The 13368-nt window shown below is 35.0% G+C and overlaps 1 protein-coding gene across 5 annotated transcripts in view; it reads right to left on the reverse strand.

Annotated features, from left to right (window-relative positions):
- senp6a (SUMO specific peptidase 6a) overlaps positions 1 to 1937 on the reverse strand; it is a 64308-nt gene extending 62371 nt beyond the window's left edge. For all 5 annotated transcript variants that reach the window (XM_052098578.1, XM_052098577.1, XM_052098576.1 and 2 more), the window contains exon 1: positions 1552 to 1937. The gene's annotated coding sequence lies outside the window, so the exon portion shown is untranslated. The remainder of the gene's footprint in view (positions 1 to 1551) is intronic.
- Between the last annotated feature and the right edge of the window lie 11431 nt (positions 1938 to 13368).

A 13368-nucleotide genomic window follows, 5' to 3' on the forward strand; every position in this document is an offset into this window, starting at 1 on the left:
ATTATTAATAATTGTTGCTTTTATGTGTTTTTTAGCATGCTTAATAAGTATTTGTGTGTGTTGTGTAAGTTACGCTCAGTGCAGCTTCTAGGTCTCCAATGTCAATTTTTTTGAAATATGTGAAATGTTTGTCGATGTTATTGGAGTCATAAAGAATAGAGCAATAACTTGTAGTAATGCAGTGCTTTATCAATATGTTTATGCGTTGGGCTAACGCAAACAATAACTGATTGGGTGTTTACCACCGAACTTTGGGCTATGATCGCTAACATAAATCAACTCAAATTCCTTCTCTGATTTTGATTTTTTTACTACAAAGCGGTGATGGGCGTTCCGTTTCTGACAATCTCTGCACAGAGTATACCAATCACAACTGATTGGGTCATCTGACCAATCATCGCAGATTAGCGTCACGCAAAGGAGGAGTTTGGAAAATGAGTCGTTGAACGAATCATTTGGGAGTCGGTGAGCAAATCAGGTAAACATAAATGCATATTATAAGACAACAAAAGTGTTTTTTGTCATTGCATGCATGTAAAACTGTTGTTGGGGTCTCCCAAAACAATATTAGGAACATTTTAAATGCCATAATAGGTGCCCTTTAAAATACATCCACAGGTACACCTCCTATCAGAAGCTAACTATCTCAAGGCTAGACATCATTTTCTGGAATTTTCCAAGCTGCTTAAAGGCACAGTTAACATAGTGTATGTAAATTTCGGACCCACTGGAATTGTGATATAGTCAATTAAATAATTGTTGGAAAAATGACTGGTGTCATGCACAAAGTAGATGTCCAAAACTACTTAGTTTGCCAATATGAAATCTATGGAGTGGTTAAAAAAAAAAAAATAGTTTTAATGACTTCAACCTAAGTGTATGTAAACTTCAACTGTATATCTGTCATTAACATCGTTTCATTATTAGCCTATCTAGACCAGTTTCCAACAACTAACCATTATGTTACCAGAACACTCTCCCATAATAAAACATCAGCATTCATGCATTCTGCATGTCATATATTATATCAGCATCTGATAGGAACATATTATTTTAAAGTGGGCCTATATATTTGATATTATATTCGTGTTTAAGGCCCGCGCTAAACAAATGAAAACCTGACAAATACATGTTATAAATTACAGCAGTGGCCGATGCAAAAATGAAACAAAATCACTCGAAGACAAAACGCATTATAAACTAATATTTTTTGTGAAATTACGGCTTTATTATTTAGTGTTTTGTTGAGTTTGTTTAAATCGTCTGATAGCACATTAGCATCAGGCCTCAGTCAAATATCCATGTACAGAACCTGGTGCTAACACATGAACAAAACCTATCAAACTTCACATATTCAATAGTATTTATTATTATTTTCATCACATATAATGTTTATTCACCTCAGAGATTTGTATTAATACAGTTTGAAGGGAGCTTCTCGGTTAGCACATGAGCTAATACACATTTCATAAAAAAGGAGGTAAAACATACACATTTCCACACAAACACAAAACAAAAACATAAAATAAACGCATATAAATCGTGTCTTACCTTCAATAAACAGGCTTTTCTTATAAGCCATATTCATCCATCACCGCAGAGTTTTAACTCGCGCACTTCACTTCAGGTGTTCATTAAATCACTACAATACTTTAATTTGATTTCGCGTGTTTACATCTCAATCTAAATAATTTCAAATTAAATCGCTTTGTGTGTGTGTGTGTGTGTTTAGTCCATCTTCAGTCCAAACGTAAAGAAATCCTTCTTACTCTAGTGAAAAATGAAAATATCCGTCTTACAGCGGTAACTATTAATAAAGATAATCAATCGATCTGTGTGTCAGATCAACATTAACTTAATAAAACATTAGCTTTATGAAACTGAACGGATTTACATGGTTACTTAGCACAACGAAAAGCTATTGAGGCATATTCTGAGTCACTTCCGCCAGGACTTTTGTGCAACATCAGTCACTAAATTCGTTTGTCCGTATTTACTACTGTATTTAATTCAATTTATTTAGATTAAATATTAATAAAAAAGGACCTCAAAAGTCTAAGTCAACTTGTGACAATGCTTTTCCCCCTGTTCAAATTACACCGGCAGCCAAAAGTTTGGAATAATGTACAGATTTTTTTCTTATAGTCAGGACATTAATAACGTGAAAATATTATTTTACAATTTGAAAATAAATTTCAGAACTTATTAAACTACTTCAAAGCATTCTCATAAAAAAAAAAAAAAAAATCCTCAACATGCAGAAATGACAGCTTTGCAGATCCTTGGTATTCTAGCTGTTTGTCGAGATACTCAGGTGACATATCACCCTACGCTTCCTGCAGCACTTGCCATAGATGTGGCTGTCTTGGCACTTCTCATGCACCTTACTGTCTAGCTGATCCCACAAAAGCTCAATGGGGTTAAGATCCACAACACTCGGTTCCAATTATTTGTTGTCCAATGTCTGTGTTTCTTTGCCCACTCTATCCTTTTCTTTTTGATTTTCTGTTTCAAAAGGGGTCTTCTCTTTACTGCTGTACATCAAACTGGTGTTGAGCAGGTATAATTCAATGAAGCTGTCATGTGAGGTGTCAATTTCTTAACTTAGAGACTATGATGAACTTGTCCTCTTGTTTAGCTATATACTGTATCTAGCCTTCCACATCTCTTTCTGTCCTTGTTAGAGCCAGTTGTCCTTTGTCTTTGAAGCCTGTAGAGTACAACTTTGTATGAAATCTTCAGGTTTTTTTGGCAATTTCAAGCATATAAACTTCATTCCTCAAAACAATGATTAACTGACAAGTTTCTAGAGAAAGCTGTTTCTTTTTTGCCATTTTTGACCTAATATTGACCTTAAGACATGCCAGTCTATTGCATACTGTGGGAACTCAAAAACAAACACAAAGACAAGGTTAACCTTCATTTAATGTACCAAACAGCTTTCAGCTAAGTTTGATATAATGGCAAGCGATGTTCTAGTATCAAATGAGCAATTTAGCATGATTACTCAAGGATAAGGTGTTGGAGTGACGGCTGCTGGAAATGGGGCCTGTCTAGATTTGATCGAAAATTACTTAAGATTTTGCTGTTTTTTACATCAGTAATGTCCTGACTATACTTTGTGATCAGTTGAATGCCACCTTGTTGAATTAAAGTACCAATTTCCTTCCAAAACAGCAAAATCTGTACATTATTCCAATATTCTAAACTTTTGGCCACCAGTGTATATTATCAGCATAATATCAGTATGTTGCCACAGCAGTTGCTTCAATGGAAACAAGGAAATCAGAAATCAGAATCAGAGCTTTATTGCCAGGTATGCTTACAGATACAATAAATTTGTTTTGTTGACAGGAGCTTCCATTACACAACAATACAACACAGCAACAAGACAGAGATAATAATACAAAATAAAATGAACACTGGTTTGAGTTCCAGGGCTGAGAAAGAATGTTAGCAGTAACATTGCTAACACTGTTCTACATTACAGAGAAATACTAAACCATTATAATGAGCCTTTAATATATAATTTTTACCAGTGACACAGGGATGTAAATGGTAATGATTCTAAATGTATCGGAAAAAACAGCAAGAGACTGTCTGAACATTTTTTTAATTTATAGAGAGAAATGCACATTCAGGTTGAGCAAACAGACGATGATCTCAGGATCAATGATGGTCAGAGGGATCGCCAATAGCTGATGCCTTTGACCATGTCATGACGATATTTGGCTCGTTTTCCCATTAATCTATTAAATTATTATTATTATTTGTCAGTGTTTTGGTTGTTATATCATGTTTTGGCCTCTAGAGGTCCTCATGGTGCTATCGTGCCCTGCTTATTCTATTTGTAATTAGTGTTATTAGGTTCTTAAGCCGGTTGCCCAAGTAAGTGTCCTCTAAGTCTGAGACATTTAATTTCTCTTGCCTGTGGATTGTTCCCTTCTCTGTATTATTTTTTGTGGACTTTCTCCTCTGGACCTTTTTTGCTGAATACCCGTGGGAACATTTTTTGTATCTTTTTTTGAAAAGCCCAGTTGGATTGTTTTTGTTTTTTTGAGAATTAATTTTGATGATATTTGCTTCAGCTGTGGACTTCTGTTATTTGTATTAAAACTATTTCTGCATCTCCTCTTCTTGATAGTGCGTCTCAATGATTGGGTTCAGTGGCTCAGGGATTGAGAGTCTGACTTTCACGACAGAGATTTGAGTTCTAGTCCCGACTCTGACAATTATTATTAGACTATTATTATTATTATTATCAAAATAATATTACAACTCATTCGCCCGTAGACACAAAGACACGCATTTGAAGAAACACTCTTTATTATATTATTAAGTACAGATGACAGAAAAGCAGTATATGGGCATATATGACGCGCTGATATAGAGGTATGCAGTCTCATGGAACACATGCATCCACACACTTTGTTTCTGCCTTCCGATTTTTTTATTTATTTTTTTGCTGCAAATGACCTCAGACATCTCAGTTCAGGAGGTGCTTTGAGTTCAGTTCACTTTATTTCCACAGAGCAGTTTATTGTGAACACAACTCTGCAGCCTGTTTGTAATACAAACTATATAAAATAATACAAAATGTATAAAATAATACAAAAACACGTTCAACTCTAACCATTATTTATATTTCATTGATTATTTTTTAAATGTATAATAGTTTTTATGTCTTCATTTGTGTAGGTAATTTTCCGCCTGCATGTTTAGAAGGATTCTTGCCTGACGGTAAATGGAAAGGTGGTTACGTGAAAAAAAAAAAAAAAAAAAAATAAATAAATAAATATATATATATATATATATATATATATATATATATATATATATATATATTAGGGTTGCAGTGGTATACCAGTTTCACGGTATACCACGGTTTGAAAATTGACGGTTATCATACCATGTACATTTGCTTACTACGGTATTGAGAAAAAAATGCAACCAGACGGAGAATCTCACATGCGCTTGCGCATCTCCTTTCCTCCTTGTCTGCCTGTCAGACTCATCAACTTGCGTCACAAATACTCACAAATGCAGCGGAGAAAATGTCAGAGAGAAGCGAGGCGAGGGGGTCTGACATAAGCGTGTGTGTGAGTTAAAGCAGTGTTTCTCAACTGGTCTATTCAGAATATTCACGACAGCAGGGAAAGAGCAATGCCATGGTTCTCCCATTGAAGATATTTCGGCGGCTGAGGCAGATTTAATGATAATCTCGCAAACAGCTAAAGCAGACATGGGCAATTTACAGCCCGCGGGCTGGATCAGGCCCTCCACATGGTTTAATGTGGCCCGCGGCTCATTTATCGTAAAAGCGTTTTTATTTTTCATTGGATATTTCAGTTAACTTGCATTGGGACATAACGTGTCACCACAAGCGTTTACCATGCTCATGGTTGCCGAATAAGAAACGTAACACCCCCAGTTTGAGATTTATACTTGCGCAAATTGGAAATATTCCGCCTAATGTTATACTTATTTCGTGCAATCTGGCAACCATGCACGCGAGTGCGCTATTTCTATCTGGGTTTCTCTTTTGAACAAATTTAGCGTTCTGTTGTGCAATATTCTGCTCAAGGAAAAGTGTTATATGGCTACTCTGTGTCCATTCTTGAGGCTGCTTGTGATGTTTGGTGCTGCTAATTTTGCAGGTAAACCTTCTCAGTGATTAAATTAAATATAAAAGTAGATCTTGACATCATTGACACACGGAGGAGTAATCACTGCCATGCGAGCAAAAGCAAGCCAGAGACAAATATGTACATTTATTTATAATTTGTGCAATTTAGAAATGTTGAAGTCCCTTCGCGCAACGTATGTTAATCTAACTCTTGCAGTATTAATTTATCATAGTCATGCTGTCTGTGTTATTCAGTTGTGTGCTGAAAGTCAAACGTTGACATCAACAACATAAATAATGTCACTTGATGCCTGTCCTTGTACTGGAAAACCAAAACTATGCAACATAAAAGGAAATGCAACCCAAGATACATTAAATACAGGTTATGTTTAATCTATGGCAGGTCGCCACTTGATGTCCAATGTAAAATCTGCGTCCTGAAGCAAAACCAGTTGAGAACCACTGAGTTAAAAGGACAGACAAGAGCAGTCTGGCTTCACTGTTATGCGCTCACACAGCTGATGTTATTTTTCATTTAGTAGTTAATTTAACATATAAACTAACATGCTTTAGTTATATAACATGTTATAGTTACATGCTATTTTTTGTCATGTTTATAATTCGATTTATTATTATAATTCTGTTAGCTTTCTGATTTTTTATATTTATTTTATTTTCAAAAGGGAGACTTTTTTTTACACATACTTCAATAAAATAAATGGTTTCAAGTTTCAATTATTTCAAGTATTTGCTCAAAAATAAATAAAATAACCCTTCTGTTTTCACTGATAATAGTAATTGTGTAATACCGTATACTGTGATATTTTCTGAGACGGTTATCATACCGTGAAAATCTCATACGTTGCAACCCTAATATATATATATATATGATCGATACCTAGCCCTGGATAATCCAGTTGCGGAGTTATGAGCATTTTTTATTTGTAGCGCCCCCTATAAGCATTTTTTTTTTTTTTTGCAATAGTGTATGAAGTCTCAAAATGTGCTGTTGTATATGTGTGTCAAATTTCGTAACATTTGGCCTTTTCGTTTGGTAGATATTGGTCAATACGCACAAAAATGGATGACGCCTGACCTATCTGTTGATCTCCGCAATGCTTTGATGAATCAAAATTCCTTTGTTAAATTTTTGTCAGGAGGGTTCATAGTAGACACACACAATTTTTGGTGAGAATCAGATATATGGCCTAGGAAGAGTTTGAATAAATTGCTTATTTAGAAAATTAGAGTAGTGAAAACATTTAACAAAATGCAATAAAACGAAGATATAAAGTAGGTCTTGGCACAAGGAATTAGAGGAAAAAATTATTTTGAGATTATTAGTGAGTTGTTGGTGAAAACATAAATGTCCTTGTTATAGCACCACCTTGTGGCCGATTCTCATAAAACTTGGTACAGAGCCTCATTCTGACACTGTCTATAAATATCTAAATTTTCGTTATGGTCGGCCATATTTGATGTTATTAGCTGCTGAAATTTGTTTGGCTGCTGGCTGCCATGTTTTTGATTTGCCCAACTGATATTGTAGTACATGTTAGCATTTGGCACCGACAAGATGCATACCAATTTTAAACTTCATTGATCGATGTAGCGCCCCCTATTGATCGATTTGGACAATGGCGTTTCTGATTAGCGAGCATGAATACAGAGACCATTAAGAGAACGAAAACGAGAAGCTCAAAGAATGTGCCGGATAAATGAAAGAAAGCATATGCATGTGCGTGTGTATGTGGTATGTATGTGCGAGTGTGTAACATTACCGCTCATTGATGTGTGGCTGCCTCGTGGGCCATCACATCCGCCATGATGAATTTTTCTGTATAGTGAAAATTTGGGAAAACCTACAAAAATCTTCTTCTCTTTAATCGTAAATCTCGTGTGGAAATGCCATCAATTTGAAAATTTGACATTTAGGCGTGGCCTGTAGCGCCCCCTAAGGGTTCCTGTTGTTCATTCTTGGTGTGGGGGTTCCTGTTGGCCTGTAGTATCAATGTACCTAATCAGAATTCTTTTACCAGAAAATGGGAGTTTTGGGCGTGGACTGTAGCGCCTCCTAAGGACGAATGTGTGCCATTCTTTGCACAGTACTTCAGAGTGATGTCATCTTGAAGCATGTTAGGTTTGAAAAAACATCAGTCAAAATTACATTTGATTTATTGACACATATACCTGTACATTGCAGCAATGTGGACATTTACATAAACACGCCATTTTGTATTGTATTAATTTTTGCTAAGTAATAAATTAAAAGACATCATTTCTACACATGGGTACCAAATTTCAAATCAATTGGATCTACGGTTCAAGAAAAGAAGATTTATATAGGTTTTCCCAAATTTTCATTGTACAGAAAAATCCATCATGGCAGAAATGATGGGTCCTTGAGGCTTTTTTGTTCCCCATTAGAAATTAGGCATGTACACCACGTTTCAGAAGAATTGGACAAATGGGGTGGAAATGACATCACTTTGAAAATGGGAAATTTGGACGTGGACTGTAGCGCCCCCTAAGGGCGAATGTGGGCCATTCTTTGTGTAGGGGTTCCCATTGGACTGTGGTATCAATGTGCAAAATTAGAAAACTTATGACCAGAAAATGGGACTTTTGGGCGTGGCCTGTAGCACCCCTAAGGGCAAATGTGGGCCATTCTTTGCACAGTACTTCAGAGTGATATTATCTTGAAGCATGTTAGGTTTGAAAAACCATCAGTCAAAATTACATTTGATTTATTGACACACATATATTGTGGCACTGTGGACATTTACATAAACACGCCCCTTTCAGCCATTTTGTATTGTATTCATTTTTGCTAAGTAAAGATTTGAAAGACATCAATTCTGCACAAGTGTACCAAATTTCAAGTCAATTGGAGCTACAGTTCAGGAGAAGATGGTTTTTGTACGTTTTCTCAAATTTTCACTGTACAGGAAAGTCCATCATGGTGGAAGTTATGGGTCCTTGACGTTTTTTTGTTCCCCATGAGAAATGAGGCATGTACACCAAGTTTCAGAAGAATTGGACAAATGGGGTGGAAATTACATCACTTTGAATATGGGACAATTGGGTGTGGCCTGTAGCGCCTCCTAAGGGCGAATGTGGGCCATTCTTGGTGTGGGGGTTCCCATTGGCCTGTAGTATCAATGTACCAAATTAGAATATTTTTTATCAGAGAATTATCATTTTTGGCGTGGCTTGTAGCACCCCCTAAGGACGAATGTGGGCCATTCCTGGTGTAGGGGTTCCCATTGGCCTGTAGTATCAATGTACAAAATTAAAAAAGTTTTGACCAGAAAATGTGACATTTGGACATGGCATGTAGTGCACCCTAAGGGCGAATGTGGGCCATTATTTGCACGGTACTTCAGAGTGATGTCATCTTGAAACATATTAGGTTTGAAAAACCATCAGCCAAAATGACATTTAATTTTTTTACACACATACATTGAAGCAATGTAGACATTTACATAAATACACCCCTTTAAGCCATTTTGTGTTGTATTTATTTTTGCTAAGTAACAAAGTTACTTTTGTAGGGTTTTCTCAAATGTTCATTGTACAGAAAAATTCATCATGGTGGAAATTATGGATCCTTGAGGATTTTTAGTTCCCCATGAGAAATGAGACATGTACACCCAGTTTCAGATGAATTGGACAAATGGGGTGGAAATGTTATCACTTTGAAAATGGGACTTTTGTGCATGGCCTGTATCGCCCCCTTAGGGCGAATGCGGCAGAAGCGTTTATACTTTCTAACGAATTTGGGACCAGTGTGAGAATGGCCAGCCATACCCCAAATCATAAGAGTAACAGTGTTAGTGTTAATGTGAGTATCAGTCATATGAGAAATAGAAACAAACCATACATACACATTCATACATACCCAGTTTAGGGCTGCACGATTTTAGCAAAAATCATAATTGTCGATTATTGCACTTGATATTGTAATAGCGATTATTAATGTCGATTAAAATATTAAATTACCGTGGTGTCACAAAGTAAGCAACCGTGTGGTTTTTCGGAGTACCAGATTTCAATGGTGGAGATTAGGTGCGCTCCAGTTTCTTTTAAGCATTATATTGTATTGTATTTTATATTGTAATAATGCTTGTTAAGGTAAGGCAAATAAAAACAAATATTTTAAATGGATATCTATGGTATGGAATAAATTAAATTATTGCTAAAATTACTGCTTAAATTATTAGTTCACATACAGTAAATAATATGGCATATTCATTATTCAAATATTATTTAAATCGACCAAGTTACTCTGTTCAGTAAGATCTTTGGTGGCGAGAAGGGTGCCCATTAATGCCGTTAGATCTTCAATGGTGATCTTGTTCATGTAAGATCATTGTTAGATAATTTTTGGCCTTAGTGGTTGCACTTTGAAATTAAAAACAGTCATTTGCTGTCGGAGTTTGTGCGATTCGTGAAAATGTTCAATCTTCAATTAGCTTACCAGCTGCGTGGCAAATGGGTCACATTAGAGCAGGCGTGATAACAATGATGGTGATTCCTGACATATTCTATTCGGGCACACTTAGAACAGTTAAACCGAATTACTTTATTGCTATTTTGTTCAAATCAAATTCATACTGGCCTACTTAATAACATGATAAAACAAAACTTTTCGAACAACGCGACAAACTCCCCATTACAATGACTGCTGTCACTCACTGCAGGTTAACATTGTTTGAGATTTTTTATTTTTTATTGAACAAATATAACCGCACATATATCTCAAAACAGAATTAAACAATAACATACTTATAAATAGTAAGCAAAAAAGATAGTAAAATCAAGTAAAATAAACAGACAAAACTTTAAAACAAAATAAATAAGTAAATAATATATTTAAAAAAAAAAAAAAAAAAAAATGTAAATAAAAAAATAAAAAAATAAATAAAAAAAAAAAATATTTGAGCCAGAGGTAACATATAATTTAAAATAAATTCAAGAGAGTGAGAAATGCCTTGAGTCCCTTTTGGTTTTCATTATAAAAAAGCATAAATATAATTTTTTGTGCACAATGTAACAGACCATAAAGCTTTGGCATTGTTAGAAGAAGAGATAGTACCCAAATAACATTTCAGATCTTTGCAAAAAATAATAAAAAGAGGTTTGACGGACAAAAATTTACACTTGTGTACAAAAAACTTGGCTAGAAAAATAAATAGATTTATAAGAAAATACTTGTCCTTTAGATTCTTGTCAGAATTGTAAAATCCAAATAAAACATCCTTAAATACCAAAGAAAAATTGACTAATAAAGAAGCACGTACAAACAGACAAAATTTCTTCCAAAAAGTAGCTACATAAACACAATCCCAAAAAAGGTGAGGTACAGACTCGTCTTCAACTCCACAGAAGGAGCATAGGGGATCCAACTCAGGAAACATTTTTTTTATATAAATACTGACTGGGTAAAATCGATGTAACAAACTGAAAAATACCTCTTTAACCTTATTAGTGATTAAATATTTGTTGGATAGAGACCAATATGATATTGCAGTAATAATATCATTCTGAAAAAGTTGTCTAATCTTACTATTCCTTAGAGAGGGATTAGATAAAAAACAGATCTTCCCTATTGCTGTCTCGCAAGGATGTATCCAAGAGGTAGAAGAGAGTATGGAATCCGCGGAGTTATTTAAAAGTGCAACAGCTCCACTTGGGATGGCATCCATCACTATGGCAAAGTCTCGTGGGGTAACAGGAATACAATATTTAGTTAAGAATTCAGAATAAGAAAACAAATGACCATTTGAATTTACAAGTTGAGAGACCAAAAGAATATTATTATTAAACCAATCTGAAAAGAAATGCGTTTTATTTTTATATCGGATATCATGGTTATTCCAAATAAAATACCTGTGGGGACTAAAATTGTGTTTGTAAATTAAGTGCCAGGCCAAAAGCATCTGCTTATGGAAATTGGATAAATTGATGGGCAATTTAGAGATATTATAATTACATACTAACAGACCACCAACTTTAGAAAAAATATAATTGGGAATAGCATTCCATATGGAATCAGAATCATTCAAGAACTGCCTCAACCAATTGATTTTAAAAACATTGTTTAAAGAAGCAAAATCAAGAAAGTTAAAACCACCATTTTCAAAGGTATTTATGACAACAGATTTTTTTATATAATGTCTCTTGTGTTTCCATAAAAAATCATAAAGCATTCTATCGACCTCTACACAAATTTTCTTGTCCACATACAAAGAAAGAGCAGGGTAGGTCAATCTAGAAATATCCTCCGCTTTGGCAAGGAGAGCCCTACCTCGTAAAGACAGGTCTCTTTGGAGCCAGGAATTTAACTTAGCTTTAGTAATTATTAGATCAAAGTTTAATTTCCTTCTCGCATTGACATCTTTACAAATTGTTATACCCAAATAATTCACTTGAGACTTTACAGGAATGTTGTGCAGGAATGGAGCAGAACAAGACTTTAAAGGAAGAAGTTCACATTTATCTAAATTCAAAGAGAGACCTTTTTTAAAAAGAGTGTGGTATCATCAGCTAATTGAGTTATAATAATGTGTTTATCTGCTATATTAATCCCTTGTAACTGACTATTCAACAGGGAAGTAGTAAGAAGTTGAGCGGCCATCAAGAACAAATAAGGTGATACCGGACAACCCTGGCGAACCCCTCTAAACACATTAAACCTAGGAGAAGTGCCAGATTTCAGATTAATTGAGCAATTTCCATTTTTGTATAAAGTTCGGACAGTTTTGCAAAAGAAATCACCAAAACCAAATTCACACAGGGACTGCAAAATAAATTCATGTTCAAGGGAATCAAAGGCTTTATAAAAATCTAAAAAGAGAATAAAACTTTCATCTCTAATCAGTTCATCATAGTCCAACAAATCTAAAACAAGGCGTATATTGTTAGCAATATGCCTCTTTGGGATGAAACCTGACTGATTTTCGTCTATTATAGTACCCAGAACCTGTTTAAGTCTTTTGGCCAGTAACAAAGCTAGTATCTTATAATCACAGTTTAACAGACAGATTGGATGCCAGTTATCAATCAAAAGAATGTCTTTCTTAGGTTTAGGTATTAAAGTAAGTAATCCCTGTGATAAAGTAGGAGGAAGTGTTTCAGAAGCAATACTCTCCAAATAAGTTTCAAGCAGAAAAGGTGCTAACTCTAAAGCAAAACATTTGTACAATTCGGCTGTCAGCCCATCTGTGACTTATTGTTCTTAAGAGCTTCAATAGACTCAATTATTTCATCAATGGATAAATCACGATCGCAGGTGCTCTTATCTGCATCAGATAATGTCCTAACATCTTTCAAAGACTGGAAAAAAGACGAAGCTGAGTCTTTGCAATATTTAGAATTGTAAAGATTTGAGTAGAAGTTTGCACAAAATGTACCGATTTCCTTAGGATCATAAATAACCGTACCTTTTAAATTTAAAGAGTTAATAGTTAAATTTCTAAAATTATTCTTTTCCATCCTAAAGAAATATGCTGTACTTTGTTCTCCTTGCTCTAACCACTTTCTTCTAGAGCGAATAAAAGCGCCCTCTGCCTTATTCTTATACACTGAATCTAACTGAGTTTGTAGATAAATCGATTCAGCCAATTCAACTTCTGACAAACCATCCTGCATTTTCCCAGAGAGTGTCATTATTTTGGAAATGACAGTCTCTTCTTCAAGTCTTTTACGTTTAGCTAGAAGGCTGACAAAATTCCTAGCAC

This window comes from Xyrauchen texanus, chromosome 30 (genome assembly GCF_025860055.1).
Source record: "Xyrauchen texanus isolate HMW12.3.18 chromosome 30, RBS_HiC_50CHRs, whole genome shotgun sequence".
NCBI classification, from domain to species: Eukaryota; Metazoa; Chordata; class Actinopteri; order Cypriniformes; family Catostomidae; genus Xyrauchen; species Xyrauchen texanus.